Here is a 26,207-nt window from a genome sequence, read left to right as displayed (position 1 = left end):
GTGGGAGATATCGGAAGCACAGCACCCAGCTTGGGTAGCGTGCCCGAGCGGTCTAAGGCGCTGGATTTAGGCTCCATTCTCATTTGAGGCGTGGGTTCAAATCCCACCGCTGCCATGTTTTGTTAAAGTAGACCAGTGTGCTTAGGAAGGCTTTTTTGTTCATTTGCTCTTTGTTAAAAACTAGTGTTCAATTGGTATTCTGTCGTCCTGGGAAACAAGACCCTTAGCAAGTCTCTAATCTCCTAAAGTGTTGCAGAAAGATACTTTAAGCCTACTTGAAGTAATTCTATATTACCAAGCTCTAACCCCAGTCAGCTTCTGCTGCAGGAAGAGCTTGGTTGGCCCGGTATAATGCCTAGTGGAATCAGTGTTATTTCTTCAAAGTCCCCTCACCCATTCAATCTTGCATTACGCAGGGCCAGCTCTGCCCTTCCCGCTGGAGAAACCGGCAACTGTTGACTCTTCATTATGAATAGTGAAGTGAGGGACTCGAACCTGAAACGCTTCCTTTAGTGAGTAATCACCCTTGGAGAGTGGCGCAGAAACAGCATGACTTGGTAGCGTGGCCGAGCGGTCTAAGGCGCTGGATTAAGGCTCCAGTCTCTTCGGAGGCGTGGGTTCAAATCCCACCGCTGCCATGCTTTTTCCCTCTGTTTGTCATTTGTTCCCGAAATGCACTCAGCAACACAAGATTCCTTCCCGCAAACTAACCATATGCCCCTGAAGGCCACACGTGGAAAAGCAACACAAGGATTGATTTAGTCATATAAACAACAGTAAGAAAGACACACAAGACCTCCAAAAACATAAAAAGTTTAATTGACAGTTTCGAATGACTTACGCTGTTTGACTGCCAAAGGATTCAAACTCAGAACCCCCGGCACCTAATGCTTAGATATTAAACCTTTGAGCTATCGGCAGCACCTGCTGGTCAGGCAGGGCAAATCGCGGGAGCTAAGGGCCTGCATGGTCAAATTAAACAACTTTGGCAAATCAAGCATTTGATAGCAAAAGCCATCCTTTTCAGTGTGGTGTTTTTAATCTTGTTCACACTTTGGCACCATCTGGGCTCTGCTTGTGTGACTGTGGGAGATATCGGAAGCACAGCACCCAGCTTGGGTAGCGTGGCCGAGCGGTCTAAGGCGCTGGATTTAGGCTCCAGTCTCATTTGAGGCGTGGGTTCAAATCCCACCGCTGCCATGTTTTGTTAAAGTAGACCAGTGTGCTTAGGAAGGCTTTTTTGTTCATTTGCTCTTTGTTAAAAACTAGTGTTCAATTGGTATTCTGTCGTCCTGGGAAACAAGACCCTTAGCAAGTCTCTAATCTCCTAAAGTGTTGCAGAAAGATACTTTAAGCCTACTTGAAGTAATTCTATATTACCAAGCTCTAACCCCAGTCAGCTTCTGCTGCAGGAAGAGCTTGGTTGGCCCGGTATAATGCCTAGTGGAATCAGTGTTATTTCTTCAAAGTCCCCTCACCCATTCAATCTTGCATTACACAGGGCCAGCTCTGCCCTTCCTGCTGGAGAAACCGGCAACTGTTGACTCTTCATTATGAATAGTGAAGTGAGGGACTCGAACCTGAAACGCTTCCTTTAGTGAGTAATCCCCCTTGGAGAGTGGTGCAAAAACAGCATGACTTGGTAGCGTGGCCGAGCGGTCTAAGGCGCTGGATTAAGGCTCCAGTCTCTTCGGAGGCGTGGGTTCAAATCCCACCGCTGCCATGCTTTTTCCCTCTGTTTGTCATTTGTTCCCGAAATGCACTCAGCAACACAAGATTCATTCCCGCAAACTAACCATATGCCCCTGAAGGCCACACGTGGAAAAGCAACACAAGGATTGATTTAGTCATATAAACAACAGTAAGAAAGACACACAAGACCTCCAAAAACATAAAAAGGTTAATTGACAGTTTCGAATGACTTACGCCGTTTGACTGCCAAAGGATTCAAACTCAGAACCCCCGGCACCTAATGCTTAGATATTAAACCTTTGAGCTATTGGCAGCACCTGCTGGTCAGGCAGGGCAAATCGCGGGAGCTAAGGGCCTGCATGGTCAAATTAAACAACTTTGGCAAATCAAGCATTTGATAGCAAAAGCCATCCTTTTCAGTGTGGTGTTTTTAATCTTGTTCACACTTTGGCACCATCTGGGCTCTGCTTGTGTGACTGTGGGAGATATCGGAAGCACAGCACCCAGCTTGGGTAGCGTGGCCGAGCGGTCTAAGGCGCTGGATTTAGGCTCCAGTCTCATTTGAGGCGTGGGTTCAAATCCCACCACTGCCATGTTTTGTTAAAGTAGACCAGTGTGCTTAGGAAGGTTTGTTTGTTCATTTGCTCTTTGTTAAAAACTAGTGTTCAATTGGTATTCTGTCGTCCTGGGAAACAAGACCCTTAGCAAGTCTCTAATCTCCTAAAGTGTTGCAGAAAGATACTTTAAGCCTACTTGAAGTAATTCTATATTACCAAGCTCTAACCCCAGTCAGCTTCTGCTGCAGGAAGAGCTTGGTTGGCCCGGTATAATGCCTAGTGGAATCAGTGTTATTTCTTCAAAGTCCCCTCACCCATTCAATCTTGCATTACACAGGGCCAGCTCTGCCCTTCCTGCTGGAGAAACCGGCAACTGTTGACTCTTCATTATGAATAGTGAAGTGAGGGACTCGAACCTGAAACGCTTCCTTTAGTGAGTAATCCCCCTTGGAGAGTGGTGCAGAGACAGCATGACTTGGTAGCGTGGCCGAGCGGTCTAAGGCGCTGGATTAAGGCTCCAGTCTCTTTGGAGGCGTGGGTTCAAATCCCACCGCTGCCATGCTTTTTCCCTCTGTTTGTCATTTGTTCCCGAAATGCACTCAGCAACACAAGATTCCTTCCCGCAAACTAACCATATGCCCCTGAAGGCCACACGTGGAAAAGCAACACAAGGATTAATTTAGTCATATAAACAACGGTAAGAAAGACACACAAGACCTCCGAAAACATAAAAAGGTTAATTGACGGTTTCGAATGACTTACGCCGTTTGACTGCCAAAGGATTCAAACTCAGAACCCCCGGCACTTAATGTTTAGATATTAAACCTTTGAGCTATCGGCAGCACCTGCTGGTCAGGCAGGGCAAATCGCGGGAGCTAAGGGCCTGCATGGTCAAATTAAACAACTTTGGCAAATCAAGCATTTGATAGCAAAAGCCATCCTTTTCAGTGTGGTGTTTTTAATCTTGTTCACACTTTGGCACCATCTGGGCTCTGCTTGTGTGACTGTGGGAGATATCGGAAGCACAGCACCCAGCTTGGGTAGCGTGGCCGAGCGGTCTAAGGCGCTAGATTTAGGCTCCAGTCTCATTTGAGGCGTGGGTTCAAATCCCACCGCTGCCATGTTTTGTTAAAGTAGACCAGTGTGCTTAGGAAGGCTTTTTTGTTCATTTGCTCTTTGTTAAAAACTAGTGTTCAATTGGTATTCTGTCGTCCTGGGAAACAAGACCCTTAGCAAGTCTCTAATCTCCTAAAGTGTTGCAGAAAGATACTTTAAGCCTACTTGAAGTAATTCTATATTACCAAGCTCTAACCCCAGTCAGCTTCTGCTGCAGGAAGAGCTTGGTTGGCCCGGTATAATGCCTAGTGGAATCAGTGTTATTTCTTCAAAGTCCCCTCACCCATTCAATCTTGCATTACACAGGGCCAGCTCTGCCCTTCCTGCTGGAGAAACCGGCAACTGTTGACTCTTCATTATGAATAGTGAAGTGAGGGACTCGAACCTGAAACGCTTCCTTTAGTGAGTAATCCCCCTTGGAGAGTGGTGCAGAAACGGCATGACTTGGTAGCGTGGCCGAGCGGTCTAAGGCACTGGATTAAGGCTCCAGTCTCTTTGGAGGAGTGGGTTCAAATCCCACTGCTGCCATGCTTTTTCCCTCTGTTTGTCATTTGTTCCCGAAATGCACTCAGCAACACAAGATTCCTTCCCGCAAACTAACCATATGCCCCTGAAGGCCACACGTGGAAAAGCAACACAAGGATTAAATTAGTCATATAAACAACGGTAAGAAAGACACACAAGACCTCCGAAAACATAAAAAGGTTAATTGACGGTTTCGAATGACTTACGCCGTTTGACTGCCAAAGGATTCAAACTCAGAACCCCCGGCACCTAATGTTTAGATATTAAACCTTTGAGCTATCGGCAGCACCTGCTGGTCAGGCAGGGCAAATCGCGGGAGCTAAGGGCCTGCATGGTCAAATTAAACAACTTTGGCAAATCAAGCATTTGATAGCAAAAGCCATCCTTTTCAGTGTGGTGTTTTTAATCTTGTTCACACTTTGGCACCATCTGGGCTCTGCTTGTGTGACTGTGGGAGATATCGGAAGCACAGCACCCAGCTTGGGTAGCGTGGCCGAGCGGTCTAAGGCGCTGGATTTAGGCTCCAGTCTCATTTGAGGCGTGGGTTCAAATCCCACCGCTGCCATGTTTTGTTAAAGTAGACCAGTGTGCTTAGGAAGGCTTTTTTGTTCATTTGCTCTTTGTTAAAAACTAGTGTTCAATTGGTATTCTGTCGTCCTGGGAAACAAGACCCTTAGCAAGTCTCTAATCTCCTAAAGTGTTGCAGAAAGATACTTTAAGCCTACTTGAAGTAATTCTATATTACCAAGCTCTAACCCCAGTCAGCTTCTGCTGCAGGAAGAGCTTGGTTGGCCCGGTATAATGCCTAGTGGAATCAGTGTTATTTCTTCAAAGTCCCCTCACCCATTCAATCTTGCATTACACAGGGCCAGCTCTGCCCTTCCTGCTGGAGAAACCGGCAACTGTTGACTCTTCATTATGAATAGTGAAGTGAGGGACTCGAACCTGAAACGCTTCCTTTAGTGAGTAATCCCACTTGGAGAGTGGTGCAGAAACAGCATGACTTGGTAGCGTGGCCGAGTGTTCTAAGGCGCTGGCTTAAGGCTCCAGTCTCTTCGGAGGCGTGGGTTCAAATCCCACCGCTGCCATGCTTTTTCCCTCTGTTTGTCATTTGTTCCCGAAATGCACTCAGCAACACAAGATTCCTTCCCGCAAACTAACCATATGCCCCTGAAGGCCACACGTGGAAAAGCAACACAAGGATTGATTTAGTCATATAAACAACAGTAAGAAAGACACACAAGACCTCCAAAAACATAAAAAGGTTAATTGACAGTTTCGAATGACTTACGCCGTTTGACTGCCAAAGGATTCAAACTCAGAACCCCCGGCACCTAATGCTTAGATATTAAACCTTTGAGCTATCGGCAGCACCTGCTGGTCAGGCAGGGCAAATCGCGGGAGCTAAGGGCCTGCATGGTCAAATTAAACAACTTTGGCAAATCAAGCATTTGATAGCAAAAGCCATCCTTTTCAGTGTGGTGTTTTTAATCTTGTTCACACTTTGGCACCATCTGGGCTCTGCTTGTGTGACTGTGGGAGATATCGGAAGCACAGCACCCATCTTGGGTAGCGTGGCCGAGCGGTCTAAGGCGCTGGCTTTAGGTTCCAGTCTCATTTGAGGCATGGGTTCAAATCCCACCGCTGTCATGTTTTGTTAAAGTAGACCAGTGTGCTTAGGAAGGCTTGTTTGTTCATTTGCTCTTTGTTAAAAACTAGTGTTCAATTGGTATTCAGTCGTCCTGGGAAACAAGACCCTTAGCAAGTCTCTAATCTCCTAAAGTGTTGCAGAAAGATACTTTAAGCCTACTTGAAGTAATTCTATATTACCAAGCTCTAACCCCAGTCAGCTTCTGCTGCAGGAAGAGCTTGGTTGGCCCGGTATAATGCCTAGTGGAATCAGTGTTATTTCTTCAAAGTCCCCTCACCCATTCAATCTTGCATTACACAGGGCCAGCTCTGCCCTTCCCGCTGGAGAAACCGGCAACTGTTGACTCTTCATTATGAATAGTGAAGTGAGGGACTCGAACCTGAAACGCTTCCTTTAGTGAGTAATCACCCTTGGAGAGTGGCGCAGAAGCAGCATGACTTGGTAGCGTGGCCGAGCGGTCTAAGGCGCTGGATTAAGGCTCCAGTCTCTTCGGAGGCGTGGGTTCAAATCCCACCGCTGCCATGTTTTTTCCCTCTGTTTGTCATTTGTTCCCGAAATGCACTCAGCAACACAAGATTCCTTCCCGCAAACTAACCATATGCCCCTGAAGGCCACACGTGGAAAAGCAACACAAGGATTGATTTAGTCATATAAACAACAGTAAGAAAGACACACAAGACCTCCAAAAACATAAAAAGTTTAATTGACAGTTTCGAATGACTTACGCCGTTTGACTGCCAAAGGATTCAAACTCAGAACCCCCGGCACCTAATGCTTAGATATTAAACCTTTGAGCTATCGGCAGCACCTGCTGGTCAGGCAGGGCAAATCGCGGGAGCTAAGGGCCTGCATGGTCAAATTAAACAACTTTGGCAAATCAAGCATTTGATAGCAAAAGCCATCCTTTTCAGTGTGGTGTTTTTAATCTTGTTCACACTTTGGCACCATCTGGGCTCTGCTTGTGTGACTGTGGGAGATATCGGAAGCACAGCACCCAGCTTGGGTAGCGTGGCCGAGCGGTCTAAGGCGCTGGATTTAGGCTCCAGTCTCATTTGAGGCGTGGGTTCAAATCCCACCGTTGCCATGTTTTGTTAAAGTAGACCAGTGTGCTTAGGAAGGCTTTTTTGTTCATTTGCTCTTTGTTAAAAACTAGTGTTCAATTGGTATTCTGTCGTCCTGGGAAACAAGACCCTTAGCAAGTCTCTAATCTCCTAAAGTGTTGCAGAAAGATACTTTAAGCCTACTTGAAGTAATTCTATATTACCAAGCTCTAACCCCAGTCAGCTTCTGCTGCAGGAAGAGCTTGGTTGGCCCGGTATAATGCCTAGTGGAATCAGTGTTATTTCTTCAAAGTCCCCTCACCCATTCAATCTTGCATTACACAGGGCCAGCTCTGCCCTTCCTGCTGGAGAAACCGGCAACTGTTGACTCTTCATTATGAATAGTGAAGTGAGGGACTCGAACCTGAAACGCTTCCTTTAGTGAGTAATCCCCCTTGGAGAGTGGTGCAAAAACAGCATGACTTGGTAGCGTGGCCGAGCGGTCTAAGGCGCTGGATTAAGGCTCCAGTCTCTTCGGAGGCGTGGGTCCAAATCCCACCGCTGCCATGCTTTTTCCCTCTGTTTGTCATTTGTTCCCGAAATGCACTCAGCAACACAAGATTCCTTCCCGCAAACTAACCATATGCCCCTAAAGGCCACACGTGGAAAAGCAACACAAGGATTGATTTAGTCATATAAACAACGGTAAGAAAGACACACAAGACCTCCAAAAACATAAAAAGGTTAATTGACAGTTTCGAATGACTTACGCCTTTTGACTGCCAAAGGATTCAAACTCAGAACCCCCGGCACCTAATGCTTAGATATTTAACCTTTGAGCTATCGGCAGCACCTGCTGGTCAGGCAGGGCAAATCGCGGGAGCTAAGGGCCTGCATGGTCAAATTAAACAACTTTGGCAAATCAAGCATTTGATAGCAAAAGCCATCCTTTTCAGTGTGGTGTTTTTAATCTTGTTCACACTTTGGCACCATCTGGGCTCTGCTTGTGTGACTGTGGGAGATATCGGAAGCACAGCACCCAGCTTGGGTAGCGTGGCCGAGCGGTCTAAGGCGCTAGATTTAGGCTCCAGTCTCATTTGAGGCGTGGGTTCAAATCCCACCGCTGCCATGTTTTGTTAAAGTAGACCAGTGTGCTGAGGAAGGCTTTTTTGTTCATTTGCTCTTTGTTAAAAACTAGTGTTCAATTGGTATTCTGTCGTCCTGGGAAACAAGACCCTTAGCAAGTCTCTAATCTCCTAAAGTGTTGCAGAAAGATACTTTAAGCCTACTTGAAGTAATTCTATATTACCAAGCTCTAACCCCAGTCAGCTTCTGCTGCAGGAAGAGCTTGGTTGGCCCGGTATAATGCCTAGTGGAATCAGTGTTATTTCTTCAAAGTCCCCTCACCCATTCAATCTTGCATTACACAGGGCCAGCTCTGCCCTTCCTGCTGGAGAAACCGGCAACTGTTGACTCTTCATTATGAATAGTGAAGTGAGGGACTCGAACCTGAAACGCTTCCTTTAGTGAGTAATCCCCCTTGGAGAGTGGTGCAAAAACAGCATGACTTGGTAGCGTGGCCGAGCGGTCTAAGGCGCTGGATTAAGGCTCCAGTCTCTTCGGAGGCGTGGGTTCAAATCCCACCGCTGCCTTGCTTTTTCCCTCTGTTTGTCATTTGTTCCCGAAATGCACTCAGCAACACAAGATTCCTTCCCGCAAACTAACCATATGCCCCTGAAGGCCACACGTGGAAAAGCAACACAAGGATTGATTTAGTCATATAAACAACAGTAAGAAAGACACACAAGACCTCCAAAAACATAAAAAGGTTAATTGACAGTTTCGAATGACTTACGCCGTTTGACTGCCAAAGGATTCAAACTCAGAACCCCCGGCACCTAATGCTTAGATATTAAACCTTTGAGCTATTGGCAGCACCTGCTGGTCAGGCAGGGCAAATCGCGGGAGCTAAGGGCCTGCATGGTCAAATTAAACAACTTTGGCAAATCAAGCATTTGATAGCAAAAGCCATCCTTTTCAGTGTGGTGTTTTTAATCTTGTTCACACTTTGGCACCATCTGGGCTCTGCTTGTGTGACTGTGGGAGATATCGGAAGCACAGCACCCAGCTTGGGTAGCGTGGCCGAGCAGTCTAAGGCGCTGGATTTAGGCTCCAGTCTCATTTGAGGCGTGGGTTCAAATCCCACCACTGCCATGTTTTGTTAAAGTAGACCAGTGTGCTTAGGAAGGTTTGTTTGTTCATTTGCTCTTTGTTAAAAACTAGTGTTCAATTGGTATTCTGTCGTCCTGGGAAACAAGACCCTTAGCAAGTCCCTAATCTCCTAAAGTGTTGCAGAAAGATACTTTAAGCCTACTTGAAGTAATTCTATATTACCAAGCTCTAACCCCAGTCAGCTTCTGCTGCAGGAAGAGCTTGGTTGGCCCGGTATAATGCCTAGTGGAATCAGTGTTATTTCTTCAAAGTCCCCTCACCCATTCAATCTTGCATTACACAGGGCCAGCTCTGCCCTTCCTGCTGGAGAAACCGGCAACTGTTGACTCTTCATTATGAATAGTGAAGTGAGGGACTCGAACCTGAAACGCTTCCTTTAGTGAGTAATCCCCCTTGGAGAGTTGTGCAGAAACGGCTTGACTCGGTAGCGTGGCCGAGCGGTCTAAGGCGCTGGATTAAGGCTCCAGTCTCTTCGGAGGCGTGGGTTCAAATCCCACCGCTGCCATGCTTTTTCCCTCTGTTTGTCATTTGTTCCCGAAATGCACTCAGCAACACAAGATTCCTTCCCGCAAACTAACCATATGCCCCTGAAGGCCACACGTGGAAAAGCAACACAAGGATTGATTTAGTCATATAAACAACGGTAAGAAAGACACACAAGACCTCCAAAAACATAAAAAGGTTAATTGACAGTTTCGAATGACTTACGCCTTTTGACTGCCAAAGGATTCAAACTCAGAACCCCCGGCACCTAATGCTTAGATATTTAACCTTTGAGCTATCGGCAGCACCTGCTGGTCAGGCAGGGCAAATCGCGGGAGCTAAGGGCCTGCATGGTCAAATTAAACAACTTTGGCAAATCAAGCATTTGATAGCAAAAGCCATCCTTTTCAGTGTGGTGTTTTTAATCTTGTTCACACTTTGGCACCATCTGGGCTCTGCTTGTGTGACTGTGGGAGATATCGGAAGCACAGCACCCAGCTTGGGTAGCGTGGCCGAGCGGTCTAAGGCGCTGGATTTAGGCTCCAGTCTCATTTGAGGCGTGGGTTCAAATCCCACCGCTGCCATGTTTTGTTAAAGTAGACCAGTGTGCTTAGGAAGGCTTTTTTGTTCATTTGCTCTTTGTTAAAAACTAGTGTTCAATTGGTATTCTGTCGTCCTGGGAAACAAGACCCTTAGCAAGTCTCTAATCTCCTAAAGTGTTGCAGAAAGATACTTTAAGCCTACTTGAAGTAATTCTATATTACCAAGCTCTAACCCCAGTCAGCTTCTGCTGCAGGAAGAGCTTGGTTGGCCCGGTATAATGCCTAGTGGAATCAGTGTTATTTCTTCAAAGTCCCCTCACCCATTCAATCTTGCATTACACAGGGCCAGCTCTGCCCTTCCTGCTGGAGAAACCGGCAACTGTTGACTCTTCATTATGAATAGTGAAGTGAGGGACTCGAACCTGAAACGCTTCCTTTAGTGAGTAATCCCCCTTGGAGAGTTGTGCAGAAACGGCTTGACTCGGTAGCGTGGCCGAGCGGTCTAAGGCGCTGGATTAAGGCTCCAGTCTCTTCGGAGGCGTGGGTTCAAATCCCACCGCTGCCATGCTTTTTCCCTCTGTTTGTCATTTGTTCCCGAAATGCACTCAGCAACACAAGATTCCTTCCCGCAAACTAACCATATGCCCCTGAAGGCCACACGTGGAAAAGCAACACAAGGATTGATTTAGTCATATAAACAACGGTAAGAAAGACACACAAGACCTCCAAAAACATAAAAAGGTTAATTGACAGTTTCGAATGACTTACGCCTTTTGACTGCCAAAGGATTCAAACTCAGAACCCCCGGCACCTAATGCTTAGATATTTAACCTTTGAGCTATCGGCAGCACCTGCTGGTCAGGCAGGGCAAATCGCGGGAGCTAAGGGCCTGCATGGTCAAATTAAACAACTTTGGCAAATCAAGCATTTGATAGCAAAAGCCATCCTTTTCAGTGTGGTGTTTTTAATCTTGTTCACACTTTGGCACCATCTGGGCTCTGCTTGTGTGACTGTGGGAGATATCGGAAGCACAGCACCCAACTTGGGTAGCGTGGCCGAGCGGTCTAAGGCGCTGGATTTAAGCTCCAGTCTCATTTGAGGCGTGGGTTCAAATCCCACCGCTGCCATGTTTTGTTAAAGTAGACCAGTGTGCTTAGGAAGGCTTTTTTGTTCATTTGCTCTTTGTTAAAAACTAGTGTTCAATTGGTATTCTGTCGTCCTGGGAAACAAGACCCTTAGCAAGTCTCTAATCTCCTAAAGTGTTGCAGAAAGATACTTTAAGCCTACTTGAAGTAATTCTATATTACCAAGCTCTAACCCCAGTCAGCTTCTGCTGCAGGAAGAGCTTGGTTGGCCCGGTATAATGCCTAGTGGAATCAGTGTTATTTCTTCAAAGTCCCCTCACCCATTCAATCTTGCATTACACAGGGCCAGCTCTGCCCTTCCTGCTGGAGAAACCGGCAACTGTTGACTCTTCATTATGAATAGTGAAGTGAGGGACTCGAACCTGAAACGCTTCCTTTAGTGAGTAATCCCCCTTGGAGAGTGGTGCAAAAACAGCATGACTTGGTAGCGTGGCCGAGCGGTCTAAGGCGCTGGATTAAGGCTCCAGTCTCTTCGGAGGCGTGGGTTCAAATCCCACCGCTGCCATGCTTTTTCCCTCTGTTTGTCATTTGTTCCCGAAATGCACTCAGCAACACAAGATTCCTTCCCGCAAACTAACCATATGCCCCTGAAGGCCACACGTGGAAAAGCAACACAAGGATTGATTTAGTCATATAAACAACGGTAAGAAAGACACACAAGACCTCCAAAAACATAAAAAGGTTAATTGACAGTTTCGAATGACTTACGCCTTTTGACTGCCAAAGGATTCAAACTCAGAACCCCCGGCACCTAATGCTTAGATATTTAACCTTTGAGCTATCGGCAGCACCTGCTGGTCAGGCAGGGCAAATCGCGGGAGCTAAGGGCCTGCATGGTCAAATTAAACAACTTTGGCAAATCAAGCATTTGATAGCAAAAGCCATCCTTTTCAGTGTGGTGTTTTTAATCTTGTTCACACTTTGGCACCATCTGGGCTCTGCTTGTGTGACTGTGGGAGATATCGGAAGCACAGCACCCAGCTTGGGTAGCGTGGCCGAGCGGTCTAAGGCGCTGGATTTAGGCTCCAGTCTCATTTGAGGCGTGGGTTCAAATCCCACCGCTGCCATGTTTTGTTAAAGTAGACCAGTGTGCTTAGGAAGGCTTTTTTGTTCATTTGCTCTTTGTTAAAAACTAGTGTTCAATTGGTATTCTGTCGTCCTGGGAAACAAGACCCTTAGCAAGTCTCTAATCTCCTAAAGTGTTGCAGAAAGATACTTTAAGCCTACTTGAAGTAATTCTATATTACCAAGCTCTAACCCCAGTCAGCTTCTGCTGCAGGAAGAGCTTGGTTGGCCCGGTATAATGCCTAGTGGAATCAGTGTTATTTCTTCAAAGTCCCCTCACCCATTCAATCTTGCATTACACAGGGCCAGCTCTGCCCTTCCTGCTGGAGAAACCGGCAACTGTTGACTCTTCATTATGAATAGTGAAGTGAGGGACTCGAACCTGAAACGCTTCCTTTAGTGAGTAATCCCCCTTGGAGAGTGGTGCAGAAACGGCATGACTTGGTAGCGTGGCCGAGCGGTCTAAGGTGCTGGATTAAGGCTCCAGTCTCTTCGGAGGAGTGGATTCAAATCCCACTGCTGCCATGCTTTTTCCCTCTGTTTGTCATTTGTTCCCGAAATGCACTCAGCAACACAAGATTCCTTCCCGCAAACTAACCATATGCCCCTGAAGGCCACACGTGGAAAAGCAACACAAGGATTAAATTAGTCATATAAACAACGGTAAGAAAGACACACAAGACCTCCGAAAACATAAAAAGGTTAATTGACGGTTTCGAATGACTTACGCCGTTTGACTGCCAAAGGATTCAAACTCAGAACCCCCGGCACCTAATGTTTAGATATTAAACCTTTGAGCTATCGGCAGCACCTGCTGGTCAGGCAGGGCAAATCGCGAGAGCTAAGGGCCTGCATGGTCAAATTAAACAACTTTGGCAAATCAAGCATTTGATAGCAAAAGCCATCCTTTTCAGTGTGGTGTTTTTAATCTTGTTCACACTTTGGCACCATCTGGGCTCTGCTTGTGTGACTGTGGGAGATATCGGAAGCACAGCATCCAGCTTGGGTAGCGTGGCCGAGCGGTCTAAGGCGCTGGATTTAGGCTCCAGTCTCATTTGAGGCGTGGGTTCAAATCCCACCGCTGCCATGTTTTGTTAAAGTAGACCAGTGTGCTTAGGAAGGCTTTTTTGTTCATTTGCTCTTTGTTAAAAACTAGTGTTCAATTGGTATTCTGTCATCCTGGGAAACAAGACCCTTAGCAAGTCTCTAATCTCCTAAAGTGTTGCAGAAAGATACTTTAAGCCTACTTGAAGTAATTCTATATTACCAAGCTCTAACCCCAGTCAGCTTCTGCTGCAGGAAGAGCTTGGTTGGCCCGGTATAATGCCTAGTGGAATCAGTGTTATTTCTTCAAAGTCCCCTCACCCATTCAATCTTGCATTACACAGGGCCAGCTCTGCCCTTCCTGCTGGAGAAACCGGCAACTGTTGACTCTTCATTATGAATAGTGAAGTGAGGGACTCGAACCTGAAACGCTTCCTTTAGTGAGTAATCCCCCTTGGAGAGTGGTGCAAAAACAGCATGACTTGGTAGCGTGGCCGAGCGGTCTAAGGCGCTGGATTAAGGCTCCAGTCTCTTCGGAGGTGTGGGTTCAAATCCCACCGCTGCCATGCTTTTTCCCTCTGTTTGTCATTTGTTCCCGAAATGCACTCAGCAACACAAGATTCCTTCCCGCAAACTAACCATATGCCCCTAAAGGCCACACGTGGAAAAGCAACACAAGGATTGATTTAGTCATATAAACAACGGTAAGAAAGACACACAAGACCTCCAAAAACATAAAAAGGTTAATTGACAGTTTCGAATGACTTACGCCTTTTGACTGCCAAAGGATTCAAACTCAGAACCCCCGGCACCTAATGCTTAGATATTTAACCTTTGAGCTATCGGCAGCACCTGCTGGTCAGGCAGGGCAAATCGCGGGAGCTAAGGGCCTGCATGGTCAAATTAAACAACTTTGGCAAATCAAGCATTTGATAGCAAAAGCCATCCTTTTCAGTGTGGTGTTTTTAATCTTGTTCACACTTTGGCACCATCTGGGCTCTGCTTGTGTGACTGTGGGAGATATCGGAAGCACAGCACCCAGCTTGGGTAGCGTGGCCGAGCGGTCTAAGGCACTGGATTTAGGCTCCAGTCTCATTTGAGGCGTGGGTTCAAATCCCACCGCTGCCATGTTTTGTTAAAGTAGACCAGTGTGCTGAGGAAGGCTTTTTTGTTCATTTGCTCTTTGTTAAAAACTAGTGTTCAATTGGTATTCTGTCGTCCTGGGAAACAAGACCCTTAGCAAGTCTCTAATCTCCTAAAGTGTTGCAGAAAGATACTTTAAGCCTACTTGAAGTAATTCTATATTACCAAGCTCTAACCCCAGTCAGCTTCTGCTGCAGGAAGAGCTTGGTTGGCCCGGTATAATGCCTAGTGGAATCAGTGTTATTTCTTCAAAGTCCCCTCACCCATTCAATCTTGCATTACACAGGGCCAGCTCTGCCCTTCCTGCTGGAGAAACCGGCAACTGTTGACTCTTCATTATGAATAGTGAAGTGAGGGACTCGAACCTGAAACGCCTCCTTTAGTGAGTAATCCCCCTTGGAGAGTGGTGCAAAAACAGCATGACTTGGTAGCGTGGCCGAGCGGTCTAAGGCGCTGGATTAAGGCTCCAGTCTCTTCGGAGGCGTGGGTTCAAATCCCACCGCTGCCATGCTTTTTCCCTCTGTTTGTCATTTGTTCCCGAAATGCACTCAGCAACACAAGATTCCTTCCCGCAAACTAACCATATGCCCCTGAAGGCCACACGTGGAAAAGCAACACAAGGATTGATTTAGTCATATAAACAACAGTAAGAAAGACACACAAGACCTCCAAAAACATAAAAAGGTTAATTGACAGTTTCGAATGACTTACGCCGTTTGACTGCCAAAGGATTCAAACTCAGAACCCCCGGCACCTAATGCTTAGATATTAAACCTTTGAGCTATTGGCAGCACCTGCTGGTCAGGCAGGGCAAATCGCGGGAGCTAAGGGCCTGCATGGTCAAATTAAACAACTTTGGCAAATCAAGCATTTGATAGCAAAAGCCATCCTTTTCAGTGTGGTGTTTTTAATCTTGTTCACACTTTGGCACCATCTGGGCTCTGCTTGTGTGACTGTGGGAGATATCGGAAGCACAGCACCCAGCTTGGGTAGCGTGGCCGAGCGGTCTAAGGTGCTGGATTTAGGCTCCAGTCTCATTTGAGGCGTGGGTTCAAATCCCACCACTGCCATGTTTTGTTAAAGTAGACCAGTGTGCTTAGGAAGGTTTGTTTGTTCATTTGCTCTTTGTTAAAAACTAGTGTTCAATTGGTATTCTGTCGTCCTGGGAAACAAGACCCTTAGCAAGTCTCTAATCTCCTAAAGTGTTGCAGAAAGATACTTTAAGCCTACTTGAAGTAATTCTATATTACCAAGCTCTAACCCCAGTCAGCTTCTGCTGCAGGAAGAGCTTGGTTGGCCCGGTATAATGCCTAGTGGAATCTGTTATTTCTTCAAAGTCCCCTCACCCATTCAATCTTGCATTACACAGGGCCAGCTCTGCCCTTCCTGCTGGAGAAACCGGCAACTGTTGACTCTTCATTATGAATAGTGAAGTGAGGGACTCGAACCTGAAACGCTTCCTTTAGTGAGTAATCCCCCTTGGAGAGTTGTGCAGAAACGGCTTGACTCGGTAGCGTGGCTGAGCGGTCTAAGGCGCTGGATTAAGGCTCCAGTCTCTTCGGAGGCGTGGGTTCAAATCCCACCGCTGCCATGCTTTTTCCCTCTGTTTGTCATTTGTTCCCGAAATGCACTCAGCAACACAAGATTCCTTCCCGCAAACTAACCATATGCCCCTGAAGGCCACATGTGGAAAAGCAACACAAGGATTGATTTAGTCATATAAACAACGGTAAGAAAGACACACAAGACCTCCAAAAACATAAAAAGGTTAATTGACAGTTTCGAATGACTTACGCCTTTTGACTGCCAAAGGATTCAAACTCAGAACCCCCGGCACCTAATGCTTAGATATTTAACCTTTGAGCTATCGGCAGCACCTGCTGGTCAGGCAGGGCAAATCGCGGGAGCTAAGGGCCTGCATGGTCAAATTAAACAACTTTGGCAAATCAAGCATTTGATAGCAAAAGCCATCCTTTTCAGTGTGGTGTTTTTAATCTTGTTCACACTTTGGCACCATCTGGGCTCTGCTTGTGTGACTGTGGGAGATATCGGAAGCACAGCACCCAGCTTGGGTAGCGTGGCCGAGCGGTCTAAGGCGCTGGATTTAGGCTCCAGTCTCATTTGAGGCGTGGGTTTAAATCCCACCGCTGCCATGTTTTGTTAAAGTAGACCAGTGTGCTTAGGAAGGCTTTTTTGTTCATTTGCTCTTTGTTAAAAACTAGTGTTCAATTGGTATTCTGTCGTCCTGGGAAACAAGACCCTTAGCAAGTCTCTAATCTCCTAAAGTGTTGCAGAAAGATACTTTAAGCCTACTTGAAGTAATTCTATATTACCAAGCTCTAACCCCAGTCAGCTTCTGCTGCAGGAAGAGCTTGGTTGGCCCGGTATAATGCCTAGTGGAATCAGTGTTATTTCTTCAAAGTCCCCTCACCCATTCAATCTTGCATTACACAGGGCCAGCTCTGCCCTTCCTGCTGGAGAAACCGGCAACTGTTGACTCTTCATTATGAATAGTGAAGTGAGGGACTCGAACCTGAAACGCTTCCTTTAGTGAGTAATCCCCCTTGGAGAGTGGTGCAGAAACGGCATGACTTGGTAGCGTGGCCGAGCGGTCTAAGGCGCTGGATTAAGGCTCCAGTCTCTTCGGAGGAGTGGGTTCAAATCCCACTGCTGCCATGCTTTTTCCCTCTGTTTGTCATTTGTTCCCGAAATGCACCTAGCAACACAAGATTCCTTCCCGCAAACTAACCATATGCCCCTGAAGGCCACACGTGGAAAAGCAACACAAGGATTAAATTAGTCATATAAACAACGGTAAGAAAGACACACAAGACCTCCGAAAACATAAAAAGGTTAATTGACGGTTTCGAATGACTTACGCCGTTTGACTGCCAAAGGATTCAAACTCAGAACCCCCGGCACCTAATGTTTAGATATTAAACCTTTGAGCTATCGGCAGCACCTGCTGGTCAGGCAGGGCAAATCGCGGGAGCTAAGGGCCTGCATGGTCAAATTAAACAATTTTGGCAAATCAAGCATTTGATAGCAAAAGCCATCCTTTTCAGTGTGGTGTTTTTAATCTTGTTCACACTTTGGCACCATCTGGGCTCTGCTTGTGTGACTGTGGGAGATATCGGAAGCACAGCACCCAGCTTGGGTAGCGTGGCCGAGCGGTCTAAGGCGCTGGATTTAGGCTCCAGTCTCATTTGAGGCGTGGGTTCAAATCCCACCGCTGCCATGTTTTGTTAAAGTAGACCAGTGTGCTTAGGAAGGCTTTTTTGTTCATTTGCTCTTTGTTAAAAACTAGTGTTCAATTGGTATTCTGTCGTCCTGGGAAACAAGACCCTTAGCAAGTCTCTAATCTCCTAAAGTGTTGCAGAAAGATACTTTAAGCCTACTTGAAGTAATTCTATATTACCAAGCTCTAACCCCAGTCAGCTTCTGCTGCAGGAAGAGCTTGGTTGGCCCGGTATAATGCCTAGTGGAATCAGTGTTATTTCTTCAAAGTCCCCTCACCCATTCAATCTTGCATTACACAGGGCCAGCTCTGCCCTTCCTGCTGGAGAAACCGGCAACTGTTGACTCTTCATTATGAATAGTGAAGTGAGGGACTCGAACCTGAAACGCTTCCTTTAGTGAGTAATCCCCCTTGGAGAGTTGTGCAGAAACGGCTTGACTCGGTAGCGTGGCCGAGCGGTCTAAGGCACTGGATTAAGGCTCCGGTCTCTTCGGAGGCGTGGGTTCAAATCCCACCGCTGCCATGCTTTTTCCCTCTGTTTGTCATTTGTTCCCGAAATGCACTCAGCAACACAAGATTCCTTCCCGCAAACTAACCATATGCCCCTGAAGGCCACACGTGGAAAAGCAACACAAGGATTGATTTAGTCATATAAACAACGGTAAGAAAGACACACAAGACCTCCAAAAACATAAAAAGGTTAATTGACAGTTTCGAATGACTTACGCCTTTTGACTGCCAAAGGATTCAAACTCAGAACCCCCGGCACCTAATGCTTAGATATTTAACCTTTGAGCTATCGGCAGCACCTGCTGGTCAAGCAGGGCAAATCGCGGGAGCTAAGGGCCTGCATGGTCAAATTAAACAACTTTGGCAAATCAAGCATTTGATAGCAAAAGCCATCCTTTTCAGTGTGGTGTTTTTAATCTTGTTCACACTTTGGCACCATCTGGGCTCTGCTTGTGTGACTGTGGGAGATATCGGAAGCACAGCACCCAGCTTGGGTAGCGTGGCCGAGCGGTCTAAGGCGCTGGATTTAAGCTCCAGTCTCATTTGAGGCGTGGGTTCAAATCCCACCGCTGCCATGTTTTGTTAAAGTAGACCAGTGTGCTTAGGAAGGCTTTTTTGTTCATTTGCTCTTTGTTAAAAACTAGTGTTCAATTGGTATTCAGTCGTCCTGGGAAACAAGACCCTTAGCAAGTCTCTAATCTCCTAAAGTGTTGCAGAAAGATACTTTAAGCCTACTTGAAGTAATTCTATATTACCAAGCTCTAACCCCAGTCAGCTTCTGCTGCAGGAAGAGCTTGGTTGGCCCGGTATAATGCCTAGTGGAATCAGTGTTATTTCTTCAAAGTCCCCTCACCCATTCAATCTTGCATTACACAGGGCCAGCTCTGCCCTTCCTGCTGGAGAAACCGGCAACTGTTGACTCTTCATTATGAATAGTGAAGTGAGGGACTCGAACCTGAAACGCTTCCTTTAGTGAGTAATCCCCCTTGGAGAGTGGTGCAGAAACGGCATGACTTGGTAGCGTGGCCGAGCGGTCTAAGGCGCTGGATTAAGGCTCCAGTCTCTTCGGAGGAGTGGGTTCAAATCCCACTGCTGCCATGCTTTTTCCCTCTGTTTGTCATTTGTTCCCGAAATGCACTCAGCAACACAAGATTCCTTCCCGCAAACTAACCATATGCCCCTGAAGGCCACACGTGGAAAAGCAACACAAGGATTAAATTAGTCATATAAACAACGGTAAGAAAGACACACAAGACCTCCGAAAACATAAAAAGGTTAATTGACGGTTTCGAATGACTTACGCCGTTTGACTGCCAAAGGATTCAAACTCAGAACCCCCGGCACCTAATGTTTAGATATTAAACCTTTGAGCTATCGGCAGCACCTGCTGGTCAGGCAGGGCAAATCGCGGGAGCTAAGGGCCTGCATGGTCAAATTAAACAACTTTGGCAAATCAAGCATTTGATAGCAAAAGCCATCCTTTTCAGTGTGGTGTTTTTAATCTTGTTCACACTTTGGCACCATCTGGGCTCTGCTTGTGTGACTGTGGGAGATATCGGAAGCACAGCACCCAGCTTGGGTAGCGTGGCCGAGCGGTCTAAGGCGCTAGATTTAGGCTCCAGTCTCATTTGAGGCGTGGGTTCAAATCCCACCGCTGCCATGTTTTGTTAAAGTAGACCAGTGTGCTTAGGAAGGCTTTTTTGTTCATTTGCTCTTTGTTAAAAACTAGTGTTCAATTGGTATTCTGTCGTCCTGGGAAACAAGACCCTTAGCAAGTCTCTAATCTCCTAAAGTGTTGCAGAAAGATACTTTAAGCCTACTTGAAGTAATTCTATATTACCAAGCTCTAACCCCAGTCAGCTTCTGCTGCAGGAAGAGCTTGGTTGGCCCGGTATAATGCCTAGTGGAATCAGTGTTATTTCTTCAAAGTCCCCTCACCCATTCAATCTTGCATTACACAGGGCCAGCTCTGCCCTTCCTGCTGGAGAAACCGGCAACTGTTGACTCTTCATTATGAATAGTGAAGTGAGGGACTCGAACCTGAAACGCTTCCTTTAGTGAGTAATCCCCCTTGGAGAGTGGTGCAAAAACAGCATGACTTGGTAGCGTGGCCGAGCGGTCTAAGGCGCTGGATTAAGGCTCCAGTCTCTTCGGAGGCGTGGGTTCAAATCCCACCGCTGCCATGCTTTTTCCCTCTGTTTGTCATTTGTTCCCGAAATGCACTCAGCAACACAAGATTCCTTCCCGCAAACTAACCATATGCCCCTAAAGGCCACACGTGGAAAAGCAACACAAGGATTGATTTAGTCATATAAACAACGGTAAGAAAGACACACAAGACCTCCAAAAACATAAAAAGGTTAATTGACAGTTTCGAATGACTTACGCCTTTTGACTGCCAAAGGATTCAAACTCAGAACCCCCGGCACCTAATGCTTAGATATTTAACCTTTGAGCTATCGGCAGCACCTGCTGGTCAGGCAGGGCAAATCGCGGGAGCTAAGGGCCTGCATGGTCAAATTAAACAACTTTGGCAAATCAAGCATTTGATAGCAAAAGCCATCCTTTTCAGTGTGGTGTTTTTAATCTTGTTCACACTTTGGCACCATCTGGGCTCTGCTTGTGTGACTGTGGGAGATATCGGAAGCACAGCACCCAGCTTGGGTAGCGTGGCCGAGCGGTCTAAGGCGCTAGATTTAGGCTCCAGTCTCATTTGAGGCGTGGGTTCAAATCCCACCGCTGCCATGTTTTGTTAAAGTAGACCAGTGTGCTGAGGAAGGCTTTTTTGTTCATTTGCTCTTTGTTAAAAAACTAGTGTTCAATTGGTATTCTGTCGTCCTGGGAAACAAGACCCTTAGCAAGTCTCTAATCTCCTAAAGTGTTGCAGAAAGATACTTTAAGCCTACTTGAAGTAATTCTATATTACCAAGCTCTAACCCCAGTCAGCTACTTCAGCTACTTGAAGTAATTCTATATTTGCTCACTGCCATGTTTTGTTAAAGTAGACCAGTGTGCTTAGGAAGGTTTGTTTGTTCATTTGCTCTTTGTTAAAAACTAGTGTTCAATTGGTATTCTGTCGTCCTGGGAAACAAGACCCTTAGCAAGTCTCTAATCTCCTAAAGTGTTGCAGAAAGATACTTTAAGCCTACTTGAAGTAATTCTATATTACCAAGCTCTAACCCCAGTCAGCTTCTGCTGCAGGAAGAGCTTGGTTGGCCCGGTATAATGCCTAGTGGAATCTGTACCTGGCGCTTGATTAAGGCTCCAGTCTCTTCGGAGGCGTGTGTTCAAATCCCACCGCTGCCATGCTTTTTCCCTCTGTTTGTCATTTGTTCCCGAAATGCACTCAGCAACACAAGATTCCTTCCCGCAAACTAACCATATGCCCCTGAAGGCCACACGTGGAAAAGCAACACAAGGATTGATTTAGTCATATAAACAACAGTAAGAAAGACACACAAGACCTCCAAAAACATAAAAAGGTTAATTGACAGTTTCGAATGACGCCGTTTGACTGCCAAAGGATTCAAACTCAGAACCCCCGGCACCTAATGCTTAGATATTAAACCTTTGAGCTATCGGCAGCACCTGCTGGTCAGGCAGGGCAAATCGCGGGAGCTAAGGGCCTGCATGGTCAAATTAAACAACTTTGGCAAATCAAGCATTTGATAGCAAAAGCCATCCTTTTCAGTGTGGTGTTTTTAATCTTGTTCACACTTTGGCACCATCTGGGCTCTGCTTGTGTGACTGTGGGAGATATCGGAAGCACAGCACCCAGCTTGGGTAGCGTGGCCGAGCGGTCTAAGGCGCTGGCTTTAGGTTCCAGTCTCATTTGAGGCGTGGGTTCAAATCCCACCGCTGTCATGTTTTGTTAAAGTAGACCAGTGTGCTTAGGAAGGCTTGTTTGTTCATTTGCTCTTTGTTAAAAACTAGTGTTCAATTGGTATTCAGTCGTCCTGGGAAACAAGACCCTTAGCAAGTCTCTAATCTCCTAAAGTGTTGCAGAAAGATACTTTAAGCCTACTTGAAGTAATTCTATATTACCAAGCTCTAACCCCAGTCAGCTTCTGCTGCAGGAAGAGCTTGGTTGGCCCGGTATAATGCCTAGTGGAATCAGTGTTATTTCTTCAAAGTCCCCTCACCCATTCAATCTTGCATTACACAGGGCCAGCTCTGCCCTTCCCGCTGGAGAAACCGGCAACTGTTGACTCTTCATTATGAATAGTGAAGTGAGGGACTCGAACCTGAAACGCTTCCTTTAGTGAGTAATCACCCTTGGAGAGTGGCGCAGAAACAGCATGACTTGGTAGCGTGGCCGAGCGGTCTAAGGCGCTGGATTAAGGCTCCAGTCTCTTCGGAGGCGTGGGTTCAAATCCCACCGCTGCCATGCTTTTTCCCTCTGTTTGTCATTTGTTCCCGAAATGCACTCAGCAACACAAGATTCCTTCCCGCAAACTAACCATATGCCCCTGAAGGCCACACGTGGAAAAGCAACACAAGGATTGATTTAGTCATATAAACAACAGTAAGAAAGACACACAAGACCTCCAAAAACATAAAAAGTTTAATTGACAGTTTCGAATGACTTACGCCGTTTGACTGCCAAAGGATTCAAACTCAGAACCCCCGGCACCTAATGCTTAGATATTAAACCTTTGAGCTATCGGCAGCACCTGCTGGTCAGGCAGGGCAAATCGCGGGAGCTAAGGGCCTGCATGGTCAAATTAAACAACTTTGGCAAATCAAGCATTTGATAGCAAAAGCCATCCTTTTCAGTGTGGTGTTTTTAATCTTGTTCACACTTTGGCACCATCTGGGCTCTGCTTGTGTGACTGTGGGGGATATCAGAAGCGCAGCACCCAGCTTGGGTAGTGTGGCCGAGCGGTCTAAGGCGCTGGATTTAGGCTCCAGTCTCATTTGAGGCATAGGTTCAAATCCCACCGCTGCAATGTTTTGTTAAAGTAGACCAGTGTGCTTAGGAAGGCTTGTTTGTTCATTTGCTCTTTGTTAAAAACTAGTGTTCAATTGGTATTCTGTCGTCCTGGGAAACAAGACCCTTAGCAAGTCTCTAATCTCCTAAAGTGTTGCAGAAAGATACTTTAAGCCTACTTGAAGTAATTCTATATTACCAAGCTCTAACCCCAGTCAGCTTCTGCTGCAGGAAGAGCTTGGTTGGCCCGGTATAATGCCTAGTGGAATCAGTGTTATTTCTTCAAAGTCCCCTCACCCATTCAATCTTGCATTACACAGGGCCAGCTCTGCCCTTCCTGCTGGAGAAACCGGCAACTGTTGACTCTTCATTATGAATAGTGAAGTGAGGGACTCGAACCTGAAACGCTTCCTTTAGTGAGTAATCCCCCTTGGAGAGTGGTGCAGAGACAGCATGACTTGGTAGCGTGGCCGAGCGGTCTAAGGCGCTGGATTAAGGCTCCAGTCTTTTCGGAGGCGTGGGTTCAAATCCCACCGCTGCCATGCTTTTTCCCTCTGTTTGTCATTTGTTCCCGAAATGCACTCAGCAACACAAGATTCCTTCCCGCAAACTAACCATATGCCCCTGAAGGCCACACGTGGAAAAGCAACACAAGGATTAAATTAGTCATATAAACAACGGTAAGAAAGACACACAAGACCTCCGAAAACATAAAAAGGTTAATTGACGGTTTCGAATGATTTACGCCTTTTGACTGCCAAAGGATTCAAACTCAGAACCCCCGGCACCTAATGCTTTGATATTTAACCTTTGAGCTATTGGCAGCACCTGCTGGTCAGGCAGGGCAAATCGCGGGAGCTAAGGGCCTGCATGGTCAAATTAAACAACTTTGGCAAATCAAGCATTTGATAGCAAAAGCCATCCTTTTCAGTGTGGTGTTTTTAATCTTGTTCACACTTTGGCACCATCTGGGCTCTGCTTGTGTGACTGTGGGAGATATCGGAAGCACAGCACCCAGCTTGGGTAGCGTGGCCGGGCGGTCTAAGGCGCTGGATTTAGGCTCCAGTCTCATTTGAGGCGTGGGTTCAAATCCCACCGCTGCCATGTTTTGTTAAAGTAGACCAGTGTGCTTAGGAAGGCTTTTTTGTTCATTTGCTCTTTGTTAAAAACTAGTGTTCAATTGGTATTCTGTCGTCCTGGGAAACAAGACCCTTAGCAAGTCTCTAATCTCCTAAAGTGTTGCAGAAAGATACTTTAAGCCTACTTGAAGTAATTCTATATTACCAAGCTCTAACCCCAGTCAGCTTCTGCTGCAGGAAGAGCTTGGTTGGCCCTGTATAATGCCTAGTGGAATCAGTGTTATTTCTTCAAAGTCCCCTCACCCATTCAATCTTGCATTACACAGGGCCAGCTCTGCCCTTCCTGCTGGAGAAACCGGCAACTGTTGACTCTTCATTATGAATAGTGAAGTGAGGGACTCGAACCTGAAACGCTTCCTTTAGTGAGTAATCCCCCTTGGAGAGTGGTCCAAAAACAGCATGACTTGGTAGCGTGGCCGAGCGGTCTAAGGCGCTGGATTAAGGCTCCAGTCTCTTCGGAGGCGTGGGTTCAAATCCCACCGCTGCCATGCTTTTTCCCTCTGTTTGTCATTTGTTCCCGAAATGCACTCAGCAACACAAGATTCCTTCCCGCAAACTAACCATATGCCCCTGAAGGCCACACGTGGAAAAGCAACACAAGGATTGATTTAGTCATATAAACAACAGTAAGAAAGACACACAAGACCTCCAAAAACATAAAAAGGTTAATTGACAGTTTCGAATGACTTACGCCATTTGACTGCCAAAGGATTCAAACTCAGAACCCCCGGCACCTAATGTTTAGATATTAAACCTTTGAGCTATCGGCAGCACCTGCTGGTCAGGCAGGGCAAATCGCGGGAGCTAAGGGCCTGCATGGTCAAATTAAACAACTTTGGCAAATCAAGCATTTGATAGCAAAAGCCATCCTTTTCAGTGTGGTGTTTTTAATCTTGTTCACACTTTGGCACCATCTGGGCTCTGCTTGTGTGACTGTGGGAGATATCGGAAGCACAGCACCCAGCTTGGGTAGCGTGGCCGAGCGGTCTAAGGCGCTGGATTTAGGCTCCAGTCTCACTTGAGGCTTGGGTTCAAATCCCACCGCTGCCATGTTTTGTTAAAGTAGACCAGTGTGCTTAGGAAGGCTCGTTTGTTCATTTGCTCTTTGTTAATAACTAGTGTTCAATTGGTATTCAGTCGTCCTGGGAAACAAGACCCTTAGCAAGTCTCTAATCTCCTAAAGCGTTGCAGAAAGATACTTTAAGCCTACTTGAAGTAATTCTATATTACCAAGCTCTAACCCCAGTCAGCTTCTGCTGCAGGAAGAGCTTGGTTGGCCCGGTATAATGCCTAGTGGAATCAGTGTTATTTCTTCAAAGTCCCCTCACCCATTCAATCTTGCATTACACAGGGCCAGCTCTGCCCTTCCTGCTGGAGAAACCGGCAACTGTTGACTCTTCATTATGAATAGTGAAGTGAGGGACTCGAACCTGAAACGCTTCCTTTAGTGAGTAATCCCCCTTGGAGAGTGGTGCAGAGACAGCATGACTTGGTAGCGTGGCCGAGCGGTCTAAGGCGCTGGATTAAGGCTCCAGTCTCTTCGGAGGCGTGGGTTCAAATCCCACCGCTGCCATGCTTTTTCCCTCTGTTTGTCATTTGTTCCCGAAATGCACTCAGCAACACAAGATTCCTTCCCGCAAACTAACCATATGCCCCTGAAGGCCACACGTGGAAAAGCAACACAAGGATTAAATTAGTCATATAAACAACGGTAAGAAAGACACACAAGACCTCCGAAAACATAAAAAGGTTAATTGACGGTTTCGAATGACTTACGCCTTTTGACTGCCAAAGGATTCAAACTCAGAACCCCCGGCACCTAATGCTTAGATATTTAATCTTTGAGCTATTGGCAGCACCTGCTGGTCAGGCAGGGCAAATCGCGGGAGCTAAGGGCCTGCATGGTCAAATTAAACAACTTTGGCAAATCAAGCATTTGATAGCAAAAGCCATCCTTTTCAGTGTGGTGTTTTTAATCTTGTTCACACTTTGGCACCATCTGGGCTCTGCTTGTGTGACTGTGGGAGATATCGGAAGCACAGCACCCAGCTTGGGTAGCGTGGCCGGGCGGTCTAAGGCGCTGGATTTAGGCTCCAGTCTCATTTGAGGCGTGGGTTCAAATCCCACCGCTGCCATGTTTTGTTAAAGTAGACCA

The 26,207-nt window shown here is 46.5% G+C and overlaps 46 non-coding genes across 46 annotated transcripts; all 46 read left to right on the top strand.

Annotated features, from left to right (window-relative positions):
- Positions 1-33: 33 nt before the first annotated feature.
- Positions 34-115, top strand: TRNAL-UAG (transfer RNA leucine (anticodon UAG)). The gene has a single exon. It is a non-coding gene; the product is annotated as a tRNA-Leu (tRNA).
- A 441-nt stretch (positions 116-556) lies between these two features.
- Positions 557-638, top strand: TRNAL-AAG (transfer RNA leucine (anticodon AAG)). Its single transcript has one exon. It is a non-coding gene; the product is annotated as a tRNA-Leu (tRNA).
- Positions 639-1,118: 480 nt separating this feature from the next.
- Positions 1,119-1,200, top strand: TRNAL-UAG (transfer RNA leucine (anticodon UAG)). The gene has a single exon. It is a non-coding gene; the product is annotated as a tRNA-Leu (tRNA).
- Positions 1,201-1,641: 441 nt separating this feature from the next.
- TRNAL-AAG (transfer RNA leucine (anticodon AAG)) lies at positions 1,642-1,723 on the top strand. Its single transcript has one exon. It is a non-coding gene; the product is annotated as a tRNA-Leu (tRNA).
- A 480-nt stretch (positions 1,724-2,203) lies between these two features.
- On the top strand, positions 2,204-2,285 carry TRNAL-UAG (transfer RNA leucine (anticodon UAG)). Its single transcript has one exon. It is a non-coding gene; the product is annotated as a tRNA-Leu (tRNA).
- Positions 2,286-2,726: 441 nt separating this feature from the next.
- Positions 2,727-2,808, top strand: TRNAL-AAG (transfer RNA leucine (anticodon AAG)). Its single transcript has one exon. It is a non-coding gene; the product is annotated as a tRNA-Leu (tRNA).
- A 480-nt stretch (positions 2,809-3,288) lies between these two features.
- TRNAL-UAG (transfer RNA leucine (anticodon UAG)) lies at positions 3,289-3,370 on the top strand. The gene has a single exon. It is a non-coding gene; the product is annotated as a tRNA-Leu (tRNA).
- Positions 3,371-3,811: 441 nt separating this feature from the next.
- On the top strand, positions 3,812-3,893 carry TRNAL-AAG (transfer RNA leucine (anticodon AAG)). Its single transcript has one exon. It is a non-coding gene; the product is annotated as a tRNA-Leu (tRNA).
- Positions 3,894-4,373: 480 nt separating this feature from the next.
- Positions 4,374-4,455, top strand: TRNAL-UAG (transfer RNA leucine (anticodon UAG)). The gene has a single exon. It is a non-coding gene; the product is annotated as a tRNA-Leu (tRNA).
- A 441-nt stretch (positions 4,456-4,896) lies between these two features.
- Positions 4,897-4,978, top strand: TRNAL-AAG (transfer RNA leucine (anticodon AAG)). The gene has a single exon. It is a non-coding gene; the product is annotated as a tRNA-Leu (tRNA).
- A 480-nt stretch (positions 4,979-5,458) lies between these two features.
- On the top strand, positions 5,459-5,540 carry TRNAL-UAG (transfer RNA leucine (anticodon UAG)). Its single transcript has one exon. It is a non-coding gene; the product is annotated as a tRNA-Leu (tRNA).
- A 441-nt stretch (positions 5,541-5,981) lies between these two features.
- TRNAL-AAG (transfer RNA leucine (anticodon AAG)) lies at positions 5,982-6,063 on the top strand. Its single transcript has one exon. It is a non-coding gene; the product is annotated as a tRNA-Leu (tRNA).
- A 480-nt stretch (positions 6,064-6,543) lies between these two features.
- Positions 6,544-6,625, top strand: TRNAL-UAG (transfer RNA leucine (anticodon UAG)). Its single transcript has one exon. It is a non-coding gene; the product is annotated as a tRNA-Leu (tRNA).
- A 441-nt stretch (positions 6,626-7,066) lies between these two features.
- On the top strand, positions 7,067-7,148 carry TRNAL-AAG (transfer RNA leucine (anticodon AAG)). The gene has a single exon. It is a non-coding gene; the product is annotated as a tRNA-Leu (tRNA).
- Positions 7,149-7,628: 480 nt separating this feature from the next.
- TRNAL-UAG (transfer RNA leucine (anticodon UAG)) lies at positions 7,629-7,710 on the top strand. Its single transcript has one exon. It is a non-coding gene; the product is annotated as a tRNA-Leu (tRNA).
- A 441-nt stretch (positions 7,711-8,151) lies between these two features.
- Positions 8,152-8,233, top strand: TRNAL-AAG (transfer RNA leucine (anticodon AAG)). Its single transcript has one exon. It is a non-coding gene; the product is annotated as a tRNA-Leu (tRNA).
- A 480-nt stretch (positions 8,234-8,713) lies between these two features.
- Positions 8,714-8,795, top strand: TRNAL-UAG (transfer RNA leucine (anticodon UAG)). Its single transcript has one exon. It is a non-coding gene; the product is annotated as a tRNA-Leu (tRNA).
- A 441-nt stretch (positions 8,796-9,236) lies between these two features.
- On the top strand, positions 9,237-9,318 carry TRNAL-AAG (transfer RNA leucine (anticodon AAG)). Its single transcript has one exon. It is a non-coding gene; the product is annotated as a tRNA-Leu (tRNA).
- Positions 9,319-9,798: 480 nt separating this feature from the next.
- On the top strand, positions 9,799-9,880 carry TRNAL-UAG (transfer RNA leucine (anticodon UAG)). Its single transcript has one exon. It is a non-coding gene; the product is annotated as a tRNA-Leu (tRNA).
- A 441-nt stretch (positions 9,881-10,321) lies between these two features.
- Positions 10,322-10,403, top strand: TRNAL-AAG (transfer RNA leucine (anticodon AAG)). Its single transcript has one exon. It is a non-coding gene; the product is annotated as a tRNA-Leu (tRNA).
- A 480-nt stretch (positions 10,404-10,883) lies between these two features.
- TRNAL-UAA (transfer RNA leucine (anticodon UAA)) lies at positions 10,884-10,965 on the top strand. Its single transcript has one exon. It is a non-coding gene; the product is annotated as a tRNA-Leu (tRNA).
- A 441-nt stretch (positions 10,966-11,406) lies between these two features.
- On the top strand, positions 11,407-11,488 carry TRNAL-AAG (transfer RNA leucine (anticodon AAG)). The gene has a single exon. It is a non-coding gene; the product is annotated as a tRNA-Leu (tRNA).
- Positions 11,489-11,968: 480 nt separating this feature from the next.
- Positions 11,969-12,050, top strand: TRNAL-UAG (transfer RNA leucine (anticodon UAG)). Its single transcript has one exon. It is a non-coding gene; the product is annotated as a tRNA-Leu (tRNA).
- A 1,003-nt stretch (positions 12,051-13,053) lies between these two features.
- TRNAL-UAG (transfer RNA leucine (anticodon UAG)) lies at positions 13,054-13,135 on the top strand. Its single transcript has one exon. It is a non-coding gene; the product is annotated as a tRNA-Leu (tRNA).
- A 441-nt stretch (positions 13,136-13,576) lies between these two features.
- Positions 13,577-13,658, top strand: TRNAL-AAG (transfer RNA leucine (anticodon AAG)). Its single transcript has one exon. It is a non-coding gene; the product is annotated as a tRNA-Leu (tRNA).
- A 480-nt stretch (positions 13,659-14,138) lies between these two features.
- TRNAL-UAG (transfer RNA leucine (anticodon UAG)) lies at positions 14,139-14,220 on the top strand. The gene has a single exon. It is a non-coding gene; the product is annotated as a tRNA-Leu (tRNA).
- Positions 14,221-14,661: 441 nt separating this feature from the next.
- TRNAL-AAG (transfer RNA leucine (anticodon AAG)) lies at positions 14,662-14,743 on the top strand. The gene has a single exon. It is a non-coding gene; the product is annotated as a tRNA-Leu (tRNA).
- A 480-nt stretch (positions 14,744-15,223) lies between these two features.
- Positions 15,224-15,305, top strand: TRNAL-UAG (transfer RNA leucine (anticodon UAG)). Its single transcript has one exon. It is a non-coding gene; the product is annotated as a tRNA-Leu (tRNA).
- A 439-nt stretch (positions 15,306-15,744) lies between these two features.
- TRNAL-AAG (transfer RNA leucine (anticodon AAG)) lies at positions 15,745-15,826 on the top strand. The gene has a single exon. It is a non-coding gene; the product is annotated as a tRNA-Leu (tRNA).
- A 480-nt stretch (positions 15,827-16,306) lies between these two features.
- Positions 16,307-16,388, top strand: TRNAL-UAG (transfer RNA leucine (anticodon UAG)). The gene has a single exon. It is a non-coding gene; the product is annotated as a tRNA-Leu (tRNA).
- A 441-nt stretch (positions 16,389-16,829) lies between these two features.
- Positions 16,830-16,911, top strand: TRNAL-AAG (transfer RNA leucine (anticodon AAG)). Its single transcript has one exon. It is a non-coding gene; the product is annotated as a tRNA-Leu (tRNA).
- Positions 16,912-17,391: 480 nt separating this feature from the next.
- TRNAL-UAG (transfer RNA leucine (anticodon UAG)) lies at positions 17,392-17,473 on the top strand. Its single transcript has one exon. It is a non-coding gene; the product is annotated as a tRNA-Leu (tRNA).
- A 441-nt stretch (positions 17,474-17,914) lies between these two features.
- On the top strand, positions 17,915-17,996 carry TRNAL-AAG (transfer RNA leucine (anticodon AAG)). The gene has a single exon. It is a non-coding gene; the product is annotated as a tRNA-Leu (tRNA).
- Positions 17,997-18,476: 480 nt separating this feature from the next.
- TRNAL-UAA (transfer RNA leucine (anticodon UAA)) lies at positions 18,477-18,558 on the top strand. The gene has a single exon. It is a non-coding gene; the product is annotated as a tRNA-Leu (tRNA).
- A 441-nt stretch (positions 18,559-18,999) lies between these two features.
- TRNAL-AAG (transfer RNA leucine (anticodon AAG)) lies at positions 19,000-19,081 on the top strand. Its single transcript has one exon. It is a non-coding gene; the product is annotated as a tRNA-Leu (tRNA).
- Positions 19,082-19,561: 480 nt separating this feature from the next.
- TRNAL-UAG (transfer RNA leucine (anticodon UAG)) lies at positions 19,562-19,643 on the top strand. The gene has a single exon. It is a non-coding gene; the product is annotated as a tRNA-Leu (tRNA).
- A 441-nt stretch (positions 19,644-20,084) lies between these two features.
- TRNAL-AAG (transfer RNA leucine (anticodon AAG)) lies at positions 20,085-20,166 on the top strand. The gene has a single exon. It is a non-coding gene; the product is annotated as a tRNA-Leu (tRNA).
- Positions 20,167-20,646: 480 nt separating this feature from the next.
- On the top strand, positions 20,647-20,728 carry TRNAL-UAG (transfer RNA leucine (anticodon UAG)). The gene has a single exon. It is a non-coding gene; the product is annotated as a tRNA-Leu (tRNA).
- A 1,037-nt stretch (positions 20,729-21,765) lies between these two features.
- Positions 21,766-21,847, top strand: TRNAL-UAG (transfer RNA leucine (anticodon UAG)). The gene has a single exon. It is a non-coding gene; the product is annotated as a tRNA-Leu (tRNA).
- Positions 21,848-22,288: 441 nt separating this feature from the next.
- On the top strand, positions 22,289-22,370 carry TRNAL-AAG (transfer RNA leucine (anticodon AAG)). Its single transcript has one exon. It is a non-coding gene; the product is annotated as a tRNA-Leu (tRNA).
- Positions 22,371-23,373: 1,003 nt separating this feature from the next.
- TRNAL-AAG (transfer RNA leucine (anticodon AAG)) lies at positions 23,374-23,455 on the top strand. Its single transcript has one exon. It is a non-coding gene; the product is annotated as a tRNA-Leu (tRNA).
- A 480-nt stretch (positions 23,456-23,935) lies between these two features.
- Positions 23,936-24,017, top strand: TRNAL-UAG (transfer RNA leucine (anticodon UAG)). Its single transcript has one exon. It is a non-coding gene; the product is annotated as a tRNA-Leu (tRNA).
- Positions 24,018-24,458: 441 nt separating this feature from the next.
- TRNAL-AAG (transfer RNA leucine (anticodon AAG)) lies at positions 24,459-24,540 on the top strand. Its single transcript has one exon. It is a non-coding gene; the product is annotated as a tRNA-Leu (tRNA).
- Positions 24,541-25,020: 480 nt separating this feature from the next.
- On the top strand, positions 25,021-25,102 carry TRNAL-UAG (transfer RNA leucine (anticodon UAG)). Its single transcript has one exon. It is a non-coding gene; the product is annotated as a tRNA-Leu (tRNA).
- A 441-nt stretch (positions 25,103-25,543) lies between these two features.
- Positions 25,544-25,625, top strand: TRNAL-AAG (transfer RNA leucine (anticodon AAG)). Its single transcript has one exon. It is a non-coding gene; the product is annotated as a tRNA-Leu (tRNA).
- A 480-nt stretch (positions 25,626-26,105) lies between these two features.
- Positions 26,106-26,187, top strand: TRNAL-UAG (transfer RNA leucine (anticodon UAG)). The gene has a single exon. It is a non-coding gene; the product is annotated as a tRNA-Leu (tRNA).
- Positions 26,188-26,207: the final 20 nt, after the last annotated feature.

This window comes from Spea bombifrons, chromosome 4 (assembly GCF_027358695.1).
Source record: "Spea bombifrons isolate aSpeBom1 chromosome 4, aSpeBom1.2.pri, whole genome shotgun sequence".
In the NCBI taxonomy this organism is placed as follows: Eukaryota; Metazoa; Chordata; class Amphibia; order Anura; family Pelobatidae; genus Spea; species Spea bombifrons.
Note: the sequence above shows the minus strand (reverse complement) of the source record. Positions and strands in the feature narration are given on the sequence as shown.